The sequence below is a fragment of the Chionomys nivalis genome, chromosome X (assembly GCF_950005125.1).
Source record: "Chionomys nivalis chromosome X, mChiNiv1.1, whole genome shotgun sequence".
Taxonomy (NCBI): Eukaryota; Metazoa; Chordata; class Mammalia; order Rodentia; family Cricetidae; genus Chionomys; species Chionomys nivalis.
This window is the reverse complement of record NC_080112.1, coordinates 127,436,362-127,449,528: the sequence shown is the minus strand read 5'-3', so window position 1 is coordinate 127,449,528 and position 13,167 is coordinate 127,436,362. Positions and strand designations below refer to the sequence as shown.

The following is a 13,167-nucleotide window of genomic DNA, read 5'->3' as shown; positions in this document are numbered from 1 at the left end:
AAAGTCATTCTATGGCCAGCTGAGATGGCTCAGTGGGTCAAGAGTTCCATCCCTGGTCTTACATGGTAGAAATACAAAACCAACTTCCTTCAGTAGTCCTCTGACCTTCATATGATGGTATGGATGCATGTGTATACAAGAACACAATGTAATCGCTGCTGTCAGGGCCAAGAACTTGTGACTAAATGGGTCAGAAGCTTTAGGGGACAAACTATTACCATTACATTGCTAAATGGGCATACAACTAAAACCACTCATAATGGTTTTCTGTTATATTCATAATTAGTGCATTCCCCAGGCCTTGTCAGAGATACTCCATCTTGCAATAGAGGGCTATTAACATAGACACCCATAGCTAGTCAAGTTGCAAGGACTAAGAAACTGTGTGTGTAATTCTTCCCCAAACAGGACATTTATATAATAGCCTCTGCTCTCAATTGTCACAGGTCACTGTGGAAGAAGAAATGGAAAGATTGTAAAAACTGGGGCTGGTGGATGACTACAAAGGAAATGTGGTTTTTTTGTTTTGTTTTGTTTTGTTTTTTTGGTTTTTTTTTTTTTTGGCAGAGTAAAGCAGTTGTACATACAAAGTTACAGCGCTTATGATAGTATGCATAAGAGCCACACAAGCTCATGCTAGACAAAATCCTTATGTGCCATTTGGCAACTAATAGCTGCTGGGAGATGTGGGCCCTGATAGGTTGACCACGAACCACTTAAGGCCACATATCCCAGAGTATATGGGCAACTCAAATTACACTTGAGTTTTCTTTAAAAAAAAAAGATACAAAGTTGGGTGGGTAGGAAATGGAGGTAGATCTAGGACAAGTTAGGGAAATGGGATAGATATTATAAAAGTAGAAAGTTTCAAAGAATTAAAAGATGGGAAAAATAAAATGAATGTTAAGATAAAAATAATTATATTAAATAGCAATATAATACATGACAATTGATCTATATCCAAACCTATCCTTTCCTTGTTGATCATTCTTTTTTAAGTACAGCAGGTTTTGTTAGTATTTTTTTTTATTTTTGAAATTTGGGTGCTGGCTGTGATTGACATCAAATCCCTATAGTGAGAGCCAAAGAGATGCAACAAAAGAAAGAATACCCTACTGAGAATTACATAATTAATAAATATTCTTACAGTCTGTCGAATTACCTTCTGGTATAGTTACTGGAGGATGATAGAAGCGTAGTGGGCAAAGAAATAGAAAGAAAAGGCACAAAATTGCCAATCATAAAAGTGAGAGAGGAAAACATGTGCTCAGAATGACAGAAGAACATAACTTGTGAGACTGGCCATTGCTTAGTATGCCAATGCTGAGAACCTATACAGACATAGAAAATAAGAAAGTAACTAGAGTACACACACACACACACACACACACACCAGTATAAACCAATAGTAGAAGATACAAGTAATTTAGAATTTGAAATAAAAACTGTTGCAACCCAAACTAATGACAGAATAAAGAGGTGGAAAATTTAGAGACAAATACAACAAAAGATACTAGGCATTCAAATGAATGACTTCCATGTTAATGTCCTGTGAATATATATACATGCATACACATGTATATATGTATACGCACATACTTATATGTATGTATATGTCGAACGTTTAGAAAGATTTGCCACCTTGACCCATTTTTTCATCTTCTGACAATTCTTTTCCACTTTCTATACAACTAAACAGTTAGAAAATACACCTGATAGAAAAACAAAAACAAAAACAAAATCTATTAAAGACTTAGAGGTTCTTTAGCCATCCTGCAAACACTATTGGGTGTTATCTGACAATGTGTCATCAAATATATCTTTGCTTATTGAGGAGTAGTAAGTTTAAAGTAATATTCTAGGTACTAGGAAAAAACAGACAGTAAGAAATTAGATGGGTTTCATAAGAAACCGTTTGAACTGAGACATGAAGGAAGCATGTTAGGGAAAGCAATTCCTTACTGTGACAAAACAGAAGAGTGCTTGGTAAATAGGAAGGATTCATCTAACTTAGATGTTCCACCTAATTTTAAACATCTTTTTCAAGAGAAATAAACTTTGGCTATCTTCCTTGTTAGTTTTGTTAATGTTTTTCAAATCCGTGTAATAGAGGTGAATTATAATAGAGAGAGTGGAGAAGTTTTACTCTTATTTTTTCTTAGCTTTTTTTTACATCTTTTGAATCACTAATTTAAATTTTAAAAAATATTTCCCCCTATAGGCAATATGAATTAAGAAAATCTCTTCATAGGGAAAGAAATCTCTTCATGGATAGCCAGTTCAAACAAAGAGAACTTCCTATAATGAAGGATATCTTACATACTAGACCAGAAAGTAGCATGCAAGATGAAAAGCAGAGACTAACGGGTTAAAGGAATCAGGCTGAGAAGGAAGAGGTCTTGAGTTTGTCCACTCTGGAAGATGGTTCCAGAGTGGAACCTGGCCACTCTGGAGCCATGAATGCTGGCCCCCAGCAAAGCATTATGTAGTATTAGAAAATTCTACAGAAGGAAAACACTATGCTGAAAGAGAATTACATGACATAAAATACCTCTAATTTTTCCACCTCTTAAAGCATAAGCAGGTAGGCTAACATCACAAAGACTGTTTAATTTACATACTCGTTCAGTGGTCAAAACGGATAAAATAAGTTGCGATCTTTTCACGGGGCTATGGAAAACTCAATAAAATAACAGGTATGGAAACCCTATAAATAAGTTATAAACATTGTTATTAGCAATGGCATGATCTGTGTCAGCATTGTTCTTTGCTGCATTATTTTATCATTTTAAGAAAAATTTGTTTTATCCTACAAGTCTAGCCATGCAGATAATCCAATTTTAATAACTAAAAATAAACAACATTTCAACCCATTATACCTGTATAACTTCCAAAGCAATTTGAAATGTGCTACCGACTCAATCCGACAGATGATTACAAGGTTCCTCTTAACACTAATGGTTCCTCTTAACACTCGAAGTCAGGGAAGATCAGAGAGTCTCAGTCACATTGCCATGCTTACCCAGCTGGGCTGTCAGCAGGGAAGTCTCAGAAGCTCAGTCACTACACCTTCAACGGGTTTATCCTATGATTTTATGTTTCTCCCCAAATATTATATCAGAAATCAGATGAGTAACCACAAAGAGTTTGATGGAGAGACAGAATGGCAAAGTCCCATAACTCTGAATTTCCAATTGTATAGCTCACTCATGGATTTTTGCATGCAAAAACTCACCAGTCATGTAGGAGATAGTCAAAGAATGACTTCCTCTAAGTCCTATTAGCAAGGTGTCTGGCTATGAGTCAATGTTCAGAACAGAGTATACTCAAGTCGTGTCTGAAGCAAGCAACCAGAGTTTTATACCTCACCCCAGCTCCACATATAGAGGTTGGTGGAGTGTGTACTGGGTCAGCTACTCTCCCCAAGGGGAAATACTAGCATGAAATCTTATAACTTATACGGACCATATCATTTAACTACAAATTAAACATACAAATGTAGAGTGTATAAAAGAGAAGCACATTCATTGCAACACACATGACCTTTGGCCTCTCTTCTACCACAAAGACAGCAGCAATTCCTATTAAACTTCCTTGTACAAAAAAAAAAAAAAAAAAAAAAAAAAGCAAACCCATTTGCCTGGGTAATTTAATATTTCCTAGGCATATGCTAGGAATGTGATTTCCTTTCCTGCCCAAGATTTCTTAACTAAATCAATGACAGAAATAATAAAATTCATGAGAGCCCAAAGTGCATTTATTGGTCTTGAAATTGCCTAGTTTATGCTATACTTCTTAGAGAGTTTTATTTAAAGAAAAGGAACTTATTTTATTGCTTGAAGTGTTTCTGATTGAAGAATTACATAATTGGTTATGTTGATTGTTCATTTTTAATTCAAAGTATATGATCTTATTGTTAGCCAACACTATAAATTCTAAAGAATACATTTCTATTATTCTTAGCTCTAAGGGCAGTTAGCATTAAAAGATAGGGAAGAGTTCTAACAGAACCATAGGTCATTTTGTCTCCTGGGAACAGTAACTTAGTGAACTTTGAGGGGAGGCTGATATGGCTCAGAAATAACAAAGTGCTTGCACTTTCATTCACTGAGTACACAAATGCTCAGTCATTCTCTAAATGTGTACAGTCAGAGGTTTCTAAGGAGATCAAAGTAGGTACTTGTTACATGAAATTGATTACCGTTCTACAAATAGCACCTTCCTTTCTTCTTCTCCCCTCCCCTCTTCTTTTTTCAGAGACAGGATTTCTCTGTGTAACAGCTCTGGCTGGACTGGAACTCACTCCATAGACATGTCTGGCCTTGAACATACAGAGATCCACCTGCCTCTATCTCCCAAGTGCAGGGATTAAAGGCACATGTCACAGCCACTCAGCTGCACATTTCTTTATAAGGACAATTAAGTACCCATGGCACCGCAGTTCAAGTTGTTTCCGAGAAAGGAGTTATGTGGAGAAGACAGTTCCATGTTGGGAAAGCAGATACCAAAAAAGCAGCACTATACACAGTATAATATGGCAGTACAGAAAGGAGGCAGAGGGAGAATGAAGGGTACCTGGCAGAGGGGGACACTGATTTTTTTGTATGCTATTTGATAATAATTGCATGTATGCATGTAATTCGTCGCCTGTATTCCTCAAATGGAATTTTACCAGGAACCCATGAAGGCTGTAATGTATATTTGGATTTTACATATAAATAAACAGAAGAAAGCTCTTGATTCATGATAAAACTAGACTATACCATAGCTATCCAGTGTTCATGCAATAACCCTGAGCATCAGAAGTACAGGAAGCATGAGGGTATAAGTCAATGGTCAGGATGATCAGAGGCCTGGGTTCCATCTCTAGGACAACATAACTGTGTTGGTGATACACAACTGTAATCCTACCATTCTGGAAGCAAAGTTTGGAAAACCAGAAGTTCAAGGTCATCCTTAGCTATATAGTGAATTCAAGATCACCCTGGCTTGGCCTTTTTGAGACTTTTGGAACTTTGGTGGAGGCAGAGGGAAGAAAGGGGCAAGCATGAAACTAACACTTTCAAAGACAAGAGACGACAAAAGCACTGCATTGATTCCATTTGCCTTGCTAAAAGTACAAGCTGTGCTTACTCCAGGTGCACTGCTTGCTCTCACTTAAATTCAGCCGCCTGAGATTGTTCAGTAGGTAAAAGTGCTTGTCACACAAGTCATTGATGAGTTCAATCTCTAAAACTCACAGTACAAGAAAAGAACTCATTCTTGAAAATTGTCCTCTGACTCCTACATACTTGTAATGGCAAGAACATTCCTGAACACACCCACACACATACACACACACGTGTGTGTGCACATACTAATGATGATGATGTCTGTGAGTCTGGGGTTCTTGTATGATTTTGGACTCTTGGTTCTCAACTGGGATGACTTTGTTCCTTAAAGGACACTTGGGAAATTTAGAAATCATTTTGCTGGTCATGACTGGGGGACCAGGAACAGTATTTGCAGGTATTATTTTAGTGAAAACTCAGTGATGCTGCTGAGCACCCCACAATGCCCAGGGGTCCTCAAAACAACAAGAGCCCCAAAATGATCTTGCTTGATACATCCATTGGGAAAATCCAAGGTGGATAAATCATTCCTAGGTTAAGTATGTTGCTTCCCTATTGGTTTTCTTTCCACTGTTGAATTGGGACTGAGATCCGGATTTATCATTGTTAAAATACAGAAGCCCATGTAGGAGATGTGGGACTCTGAGAGAGATGACTCATTACTCATGGTGGTTCTCCAATGGGATGCAACAGGCACACTGGGAGGAACCAGCTTAGCAGTGTGGGGTGACTCCAAGCTCCTTGCCACAACTGGCTTCTGAACACTCAACTGCCAAATGTCAGTCATGTTCTCTGTCATTGTCGCTGCTACACTATGCTCACAGCCATGTTCAAATGCCCTGAGATCAACCAGCCCTAGAGAGGAAGCTCCTGACCTGCCTCTTTCTGTTCTGAGTTTGTAGACTCTAAGCCTGGGCAAGGACTCTGGGAGCTGAGAACCACTTTCCTATCTGATTCAGCTCCTTTGATCACCTTCCCATTTGAAGAAAATTAACTCCAGTGACTCAGATTTTCCATGTGTGTTATAGTTATGTTCAATATTTCAAGTCAGTCTACTGAGTAGTAGGATACAAAAGTCACTAGCTGACTAGTTATCCACCATGTTTCTCCTCTGGAGTCCTACAGGCCCACTCTCCTCTAGTGACTCAGATTTTCCATGTGTGTTATAGTTATGTTCAATATTTCAAGTTAGTCTACTGAGTAGTAGGATACAAAAGTCACTAGCTGACTAGTTATCCACCATGTTTCTCCTCTGGAGTCCTACAGGCCCACTCTCCTCTGGAGTCCTATAGGTACAACCAATGGGTAGCTTAGCAGTTCGGTGTAGCTCTAAACCAGTGACAAGCATTGAAAGGGAAATAAACCAAAGCAGCTAACATCAGCATCCATTTCACATATTTTCTAGGTCACTACTAGTCGTGCTAGAAATATTCGGACATGTGTGCCCCTCAATGTTCTTATGACACAAGTTTTATTGGTAGAATTGAATCAAGAGAGATTAGAAGATACTGGTCAGGGTGACTAGGTCCCTTCTCCAGAGCTTCAAAGAAAATTTCCCTGCTTTATCTCTCATTTTATCTTATCCTAGAGCTCACAGACCAAGTTATGTGAACAGTAAGAAGTCTAATCCATTGAATAATGTTAAGGATAAAGTGTCGCTTTCGATTTGCAGACAAGAGAGGCCATTAAACCTTAATAGACCTGGATGGAGGTGGGTGGTCCTTGGACCTCCCACAGGGCAGAGAAACCTGCTTGCTCTTTGGGCTGAGGAGGAAGGAAGACTTGATTGGGGGAGGGGGGGGACTGGGAGGTGGTGGCGGGGAAGAGGCAGAAATCTTTAATAATTAAATAAATTAATTAATGAAAAAAAAAGAGAGGCCATTAAACACAAGTTTCTACTTTGTTTGGTGTATTAGTATTTGAAAATCTTTTAAGTAAATGTGACCCATAGTGTTGAAGATATTTTAGTAAATAGGGTTCGAATTATCATCTAATAGAGAGCAGGAAAGACATACCAGTAATCACACACTTTCCGTAAGCAGGGAGTGGTCATAGTTTAGATAATAACAGTGCTAATCACTTCAAATGGTTCCATATCCGTTTCACTCTACCTCTCTGGGCACTTTAGCTAAATGGAATTAGATTCACTGACCTTGGGTGCACTACAAAACTTCTTCCAGACACAGTCTCAGTCTCTGTAAATGGCCACAGGTCACTGACCTTCAGGTTGGTAGGGACTAAAGAGAATATATATATATATATATATATATATATATATATATATACACATATATGAATGCCTTACACATTCTAGATATTCAACAATTGACTTACTATTCCGATTGAGTTTTGTACATCTTTTCTCTTCTTCGGTGCCTGGAAATTTTTCCAGCTGGAGTTTTCCCCATTATTTTAATTTATGTTTACTTTTTAAGCCCCCCAAGAAAAGCAGGAGATAATTTCTATGTGATTTGCAATACTCTGTACCAATATTCTCCATGTTTGGCCCACATTATGATCACCTAGAGGATTTCTTAAAACCTATTTGCTGATTCAGTACATCTTGGGGAAGGGCTTATAATTTTTCCCTTCGACCAAGTTTCCATGAGATGCTGTTGATGCCCAGCTGGGGGCCACTCATTGAGAAACACTGCTCTGCATGGACTTTTATGATGGCTAATGCAATGCCCATTGAAAGAGGATCTAATTCAACTGCCTCTCACTTGCCACAAAAGCCATGGGGCTTGATTCTAGGAGAGGTAATCAGAAAGTTCACAAAGAATAGGGCATGAGACACCCTTCATAACATTCCCAGACAAACTAAGGTTGCAAAGACTGTGCCCAGAATTAAGGGTAATATATCCAGGATGGAAAGAGTCATAAAATAAAGCCTCACACATGTGTACCAAGAACACCCATGACTAGTGCAGAAATGAAAATTCAAACCCCATGTCTTCTTTTTTGAAGTAAGCAGCAAGATGAGTTATCTTCTTATTCCCCTAAGAAAATGTCTTCATGAAACTGTTGTTTATTCTCCTCTTTCCACAGACCTTACCAACCCTTTTATTCTCAGTTGTCAAAACAAACACAGATTCACTGAAATTAATGTAGGGAATAATTGTGCTCTTGGTCAGGCAAGACATTTCCTTTCAGAAATTTCTTCTTTTCTTTGCTTCTTGGAAAATTTTTGGCTTTAAAAAAAAAAAAAGACATCGCATTTCTCTTATGGTTTTCCCTTTATCTCTCCAAGTTCACCTAAATATTACCAAAACCTGCAGGTTTTCTCCCTGAAATCAGAAGATGGCCAAAAGATGGCCAGAATACCACAGATGGGGTTAATATGTATTCTGTGCTGTGATTCAGAGGTCGAGGAAATAAAATCCAACATGTGGGCAGGAAATTAGAACATGAAAACAATCAGGAGCTTGAAAGTTGGTTTACAGCTGCTAAAACAGCGGCCACAGGGTAATGACTCAGTCAGTCAAAATCTTATTCTGCAAACATGAAGACCTGAGCTCAGATTTCCGGAGTCCATGTAAAGAAGTTCAGATATGCAGAACCTGTGTGAAAAGAGAGGTGTTGTGGTACACACCCATCATCCTACTGCTGGCCAGATGAAGACAGGAGACTCTTCGAGGCTAACAGGATAATCAGTCTAGCCAAATTAGTAAACAAGAGTTCAGTAAGAGACTCTGTCTCAAATAATGAGGTGGAGAGTGACTGAAGAAAAGTCTTGATGTCAACATCTTCCCTGCATACACACCCACACACAAACACACACACACAAACAAAGTAGCAAGAAATAATAGGTACATTGAAGTTCTTCAAAGTAGACCACATGAACAGAACATCCACATCTGGGAGATCCAAACAAACACAAATGGGTTGAGTTTGTGTGTATTTGCTTTTGTCCTCGAATATCCCCAAACATCTGTATCCCACAGCTACTTTGACAGCATAATCAATAGGGTAAGACAGCATAAATACACTGGCCCTAAGAATAAACAAAACATAATTAAACTGCACTTTCATTTGTCTGTTTCAACGAAGCACATGCTGGAGTTTAGTCCAATTCAGCCTTCAAATGTAATCTTATTATATGCACAGGACCCAGAAGCTTGCAGTTATTCATAACCATTAGTTAGACCCACACTGCCCACTACAGTAGCCGCTGGTTCCATGTGGCATTTAAGCATCTGAAATGTGGCCAATCTGAATTGCGATGGGCAAAGAGCATAAAACATATACTTACTTTTCAGAATATAATAGAATAAAAAAAGCATGAAATATTTCACTAATAAAAAAGTCAATGGCATGTTAAAGAAGCATTTTGAATACATTCAGTTAAATAAAATGAATTATTAAATTTATGAGCCTGCTTCTTTTCACTTAATGTATCTAAATAGGAAATTTACAATTACACGTGCTGCTGGCATTATATGCATAATTTATACATTTATTAAAATTAATTTATACTGTATACCCTTTATATTCTTAAAGTGCACATTGTTGGTGGGATTTTAGTACACACAGAGAGTTCTGTATCCATTACCATGCTGTATTTTCAGACTATTTTATCAAACCATAAACATACCCCTTTACCCATCACCTGCCACTCCCCATTATATTCTTCCAGCAGCTTCCTTGAAACCACTAACCTATTTTGTGACTCTTTGGATTTTCCAATTCTGGGTATTTCTGACAAAGAAAATCCTATACCCCGTGCCAGCATTTCATTCTCTGTATGGCTGAAGAGTATTCAGTTATATGGGTCTACTCTATTGTATTTATCCCTTCATCAGCTGATGGATATACACGCTGAATGCTGCCATCTGCATTTAATATGAGTTTCTGTGTGTGACACTGATAAATGACCCGCCAAACTATTCCCTAAGATTGATCTACCATTTTACATTTCCCTCACTGGAGAGTCAAGTTCTCTACATTTTTATAGACACTTAATTCTGGATTATTTCATACTATGAAGATGTGGGTTTTGCTGCACTGTTTTTTTCCAGACAGTTCTGAATTAGAGGGTCTTTACAAAGGCGCTTACAGAAATCTAGATTTGTCAAATGCACAGGGAAAATCTGGCTACATGATTTCTCTCCTTGCTATTGAGTTCTCTCAGTTCGTTTCCTCTCCCACCAAAGACCCACTTGTCTCCACAGCAGTGCTCATAGTCATGCTGTGCCCAGTGAGCAGAGGTCCCTTAACAGGACAGGGCACATCACTTGTCACACACAGCAAGTGATAATATCTGTGTGGGAGACTGGGAAAAAAATGGACGAGACTGTTCACAGTGTGAAACAAATGGCCCTATGACTCAAGCCACCCTGAAGTTTAGAGAGATGAAAATCTAAGCATACACATAACTATATATTTTACTATTACCATTTATCATCTAAACTGGGACCATGGTTCTACTGAAAGGAGATGCTATTAATGATCTCACTGAGATGACAGACATAAACCAATTCAGCGCCAGCAAACTGTGACATATAGTTACCTTGCCTATATCCTTTTGTGACACTCTGGTTGGGATGCTCTACTCTAGAAAACCACGAATCTCTGAATCAAGCTCATTATGCTATTCTTGAAATATCCCAACTACTCAAATCTTGGGGCTAAGGGGACAATGGAGCTCTACGATATCAAACAATTTCAATGAGAAATGTTTCCTGTTGGTCAGCAAGAAAATTTGTGACACAATAGCCACCATAAGTGGAACGTGTGATGTGTGTGTGTGTGTGCGTGTGTATGTGTGTTGAGTACGTGGGTATCTGCACATATGTCTACACACATGAAGGTCAAAGGACAATTTTGGGTGTCCTTCCTCATGTGCTGACCATATGGTATTTAAGAAGTGGGTTCTCTCTGTTACCTGAAATTCATCAAGCAACCCAGACTGAATTTCTGGCAAGTCCCAAGAATTCACTGGTCTCTGTCTCTCCAGTCTTATGATTACAAGCACACAACACCTTAACAGGCTTTTAAAGAAGTTCTGGGGATTAAATGCACATCCTCATATTTGCCAGGCAAATACTTTACTGACTGAGCTATCTCCCCATCCCCCAGAAAGTGGAATTTCTTGGAAATAGTAGTACAATTAAAAGCATACAACTTTTCACCTTTAATTGTGACAACCTTAGTACCTGGTAGCTGTGAGAAATAGTTCTTTGCTGGGGTGAGTAACCTTCAATAATTTGTCCCTCAAAAAGCTTGTTTCTCCCCAATTCTCAGTCCCTAAAAATAAATACTGCCATGCATCTTGCCAAACACTCTTCCTCTTCATCCAGCTTCTCAGTTTGCTCCCTTTCCCTTCTAAATAATGCAAAAGGCAGTGGCAGAATGCCCTGCCTCATCCGCCTATCATTTTGCATACTAGGAGTCATGCACAAATGAAAGGGAATGCGTATGATAAGCGACAATCCTTTTGTCAAGGAGGTGTTATTTGAGGGAGAGAGAAAGGAAAGAAATGAAATAAATGATTCCAATAAAAGTGTTCCTTTCCAGTTGTGTATTTAATGATTTTTATTTTAATATTTAGAGTTTTATAGGCCAATTCACATACACAACCTCCTAGGGAGACTTTCTCTATTCTACAGACTTTTTTTTTTAATGTGCAATTTGGGCATCAGTCGAAGGCCATTCAATGCCTCACCATTATTTTTAGACAAAGCCATGTAGCATTTCATGGCATTTCAAATTATGCCCTGCAGTTTCCCCACAACATGCCCTTCAGGGCTAGAAACTGCATGTTTATAGTTGTTTCCAGCTGGGCTTTCAGCAGTGTGGGAAAGAGAAGTTGCCCTTCATTTTGCCTGGACTCAAGCAAAGCTCACAGATGTTATAGAGGCATGCAATAGCCTAGAGAAGGAACAGTGTTCAACCTCTGCCATGCTAGCATCTGGTAAAGAACTAGTGGCAAATTTATGACGTTTATCATTCACAGTAGTGGAGTCCACTACCCCTTTGACTTTGTCACTGAGAATCCTGTCTCCCAGAGCCCTACCCCTAAGTGACTATCAATCATACATGGTACTCTATAGGTTTTAGAACAGTGTAGCAAAAACAGTTTGCACTCTGCTTTCCTCAGATCCCTTCCTTATTATTTCTGCCTCTGTCACTTACCCACCATCTGACTTGCAATCATAAAATAGGATGTACAGATCTTCTTTGAGGCTACTGTCTCAGGGTCTTTTTTCTGCCTTTGTCGGTTACTAGAGAGCACAAGAACTATGCTTTAAGAAATAACTAAGAGGTAGAATTATCTAGTATTCTGGTGACTGACAAAATATTCAACAGAAGGCTGAGTGGTGGCAGTACACACCTTTAATCCTAGTGTTTAGGAGGCAGAGGTGGGAGGCAGAGGCAGGTGCATCTCTGAGTTTGAGGCCAGCTTGATCTATAAAGCAAGTTCCAGGACAACCAGGGCTACACAGATAAACCCTGTCTTGGAAAACAGACAAACAGAAATAATCTTGGCAAGGAAGATTTTTTTCCCCCTCCTGATTACAGAAGTTTGAAAGCAGTGGTCCATTCGGTGAGGGAGAGAAGGTATATGGAGGAGGACAAGGACTCTCACCATGGTCAGGAAGCACAGAGGAAAGGAACTGGGCACAGTCTTCCAAGATATGTCCCCAGTGAATTACCATTTCTAAGTAGGCTGCTCAAAGTTTTCATCACCTTCCAAAATGCCGACCCACTGAGAGAGAATGGTTTCTCACATGAGCCTGTGAAAGAGGGATGTTTCATATTCAGATCATAAAGTGGAAGAAACATCAAAGCCTAGCTTCACCTGTCCTGGTTGAGATACATGTTTGTTGTAATCTGTAACTTAAAGAAAGACATTTGCATTTTTTAATCTTGCAACCTTATCTCTGAGATTGCTTCAGTCATATTTCAGACCCTTATTTCTGTTTTGCTGAGTTAAGAAGAAATGCGGTGACCTTTCAAAGGTTACACAGAAGGTAGCAGCTTTATAATTTACATTTAGGGTCTTTAGTAACTGGTTTTGGTTGCTTTTCTCATTTGTTTTGTCTAATAATTCAGT

At 38.8% G+C, this 13,167-nt stretch overlaps 1 protein-coding gene across 8 annotated transcripts in view; it reads right to left on the bottom strand.

Annotated features, from left to right (window-relative positions):
* The window catches only part of Frmpd4 (FERM and PDZ domain containing 4), a 631,873-nt gene that overhangs the window by 289,393 nt on the left and 329,313 nt on the right, over positions 1–13,167 (bottom strand). The window contains exon 2 of one of the 8 annotated variants that reach the window (XM_057759462.1): positions 12,700–12,847. The exons of the other annotated variants lie outside the window; for them this stretch is intronic. The gene's annotated coding sequence lies outside the window, so the exon portion shown is untranslated. The remainder of the gene's footprint in view (positions 1–12,699; positions 12,848–13,167) is intronic. 8 annotated transcript variants of the gene reach the window in all.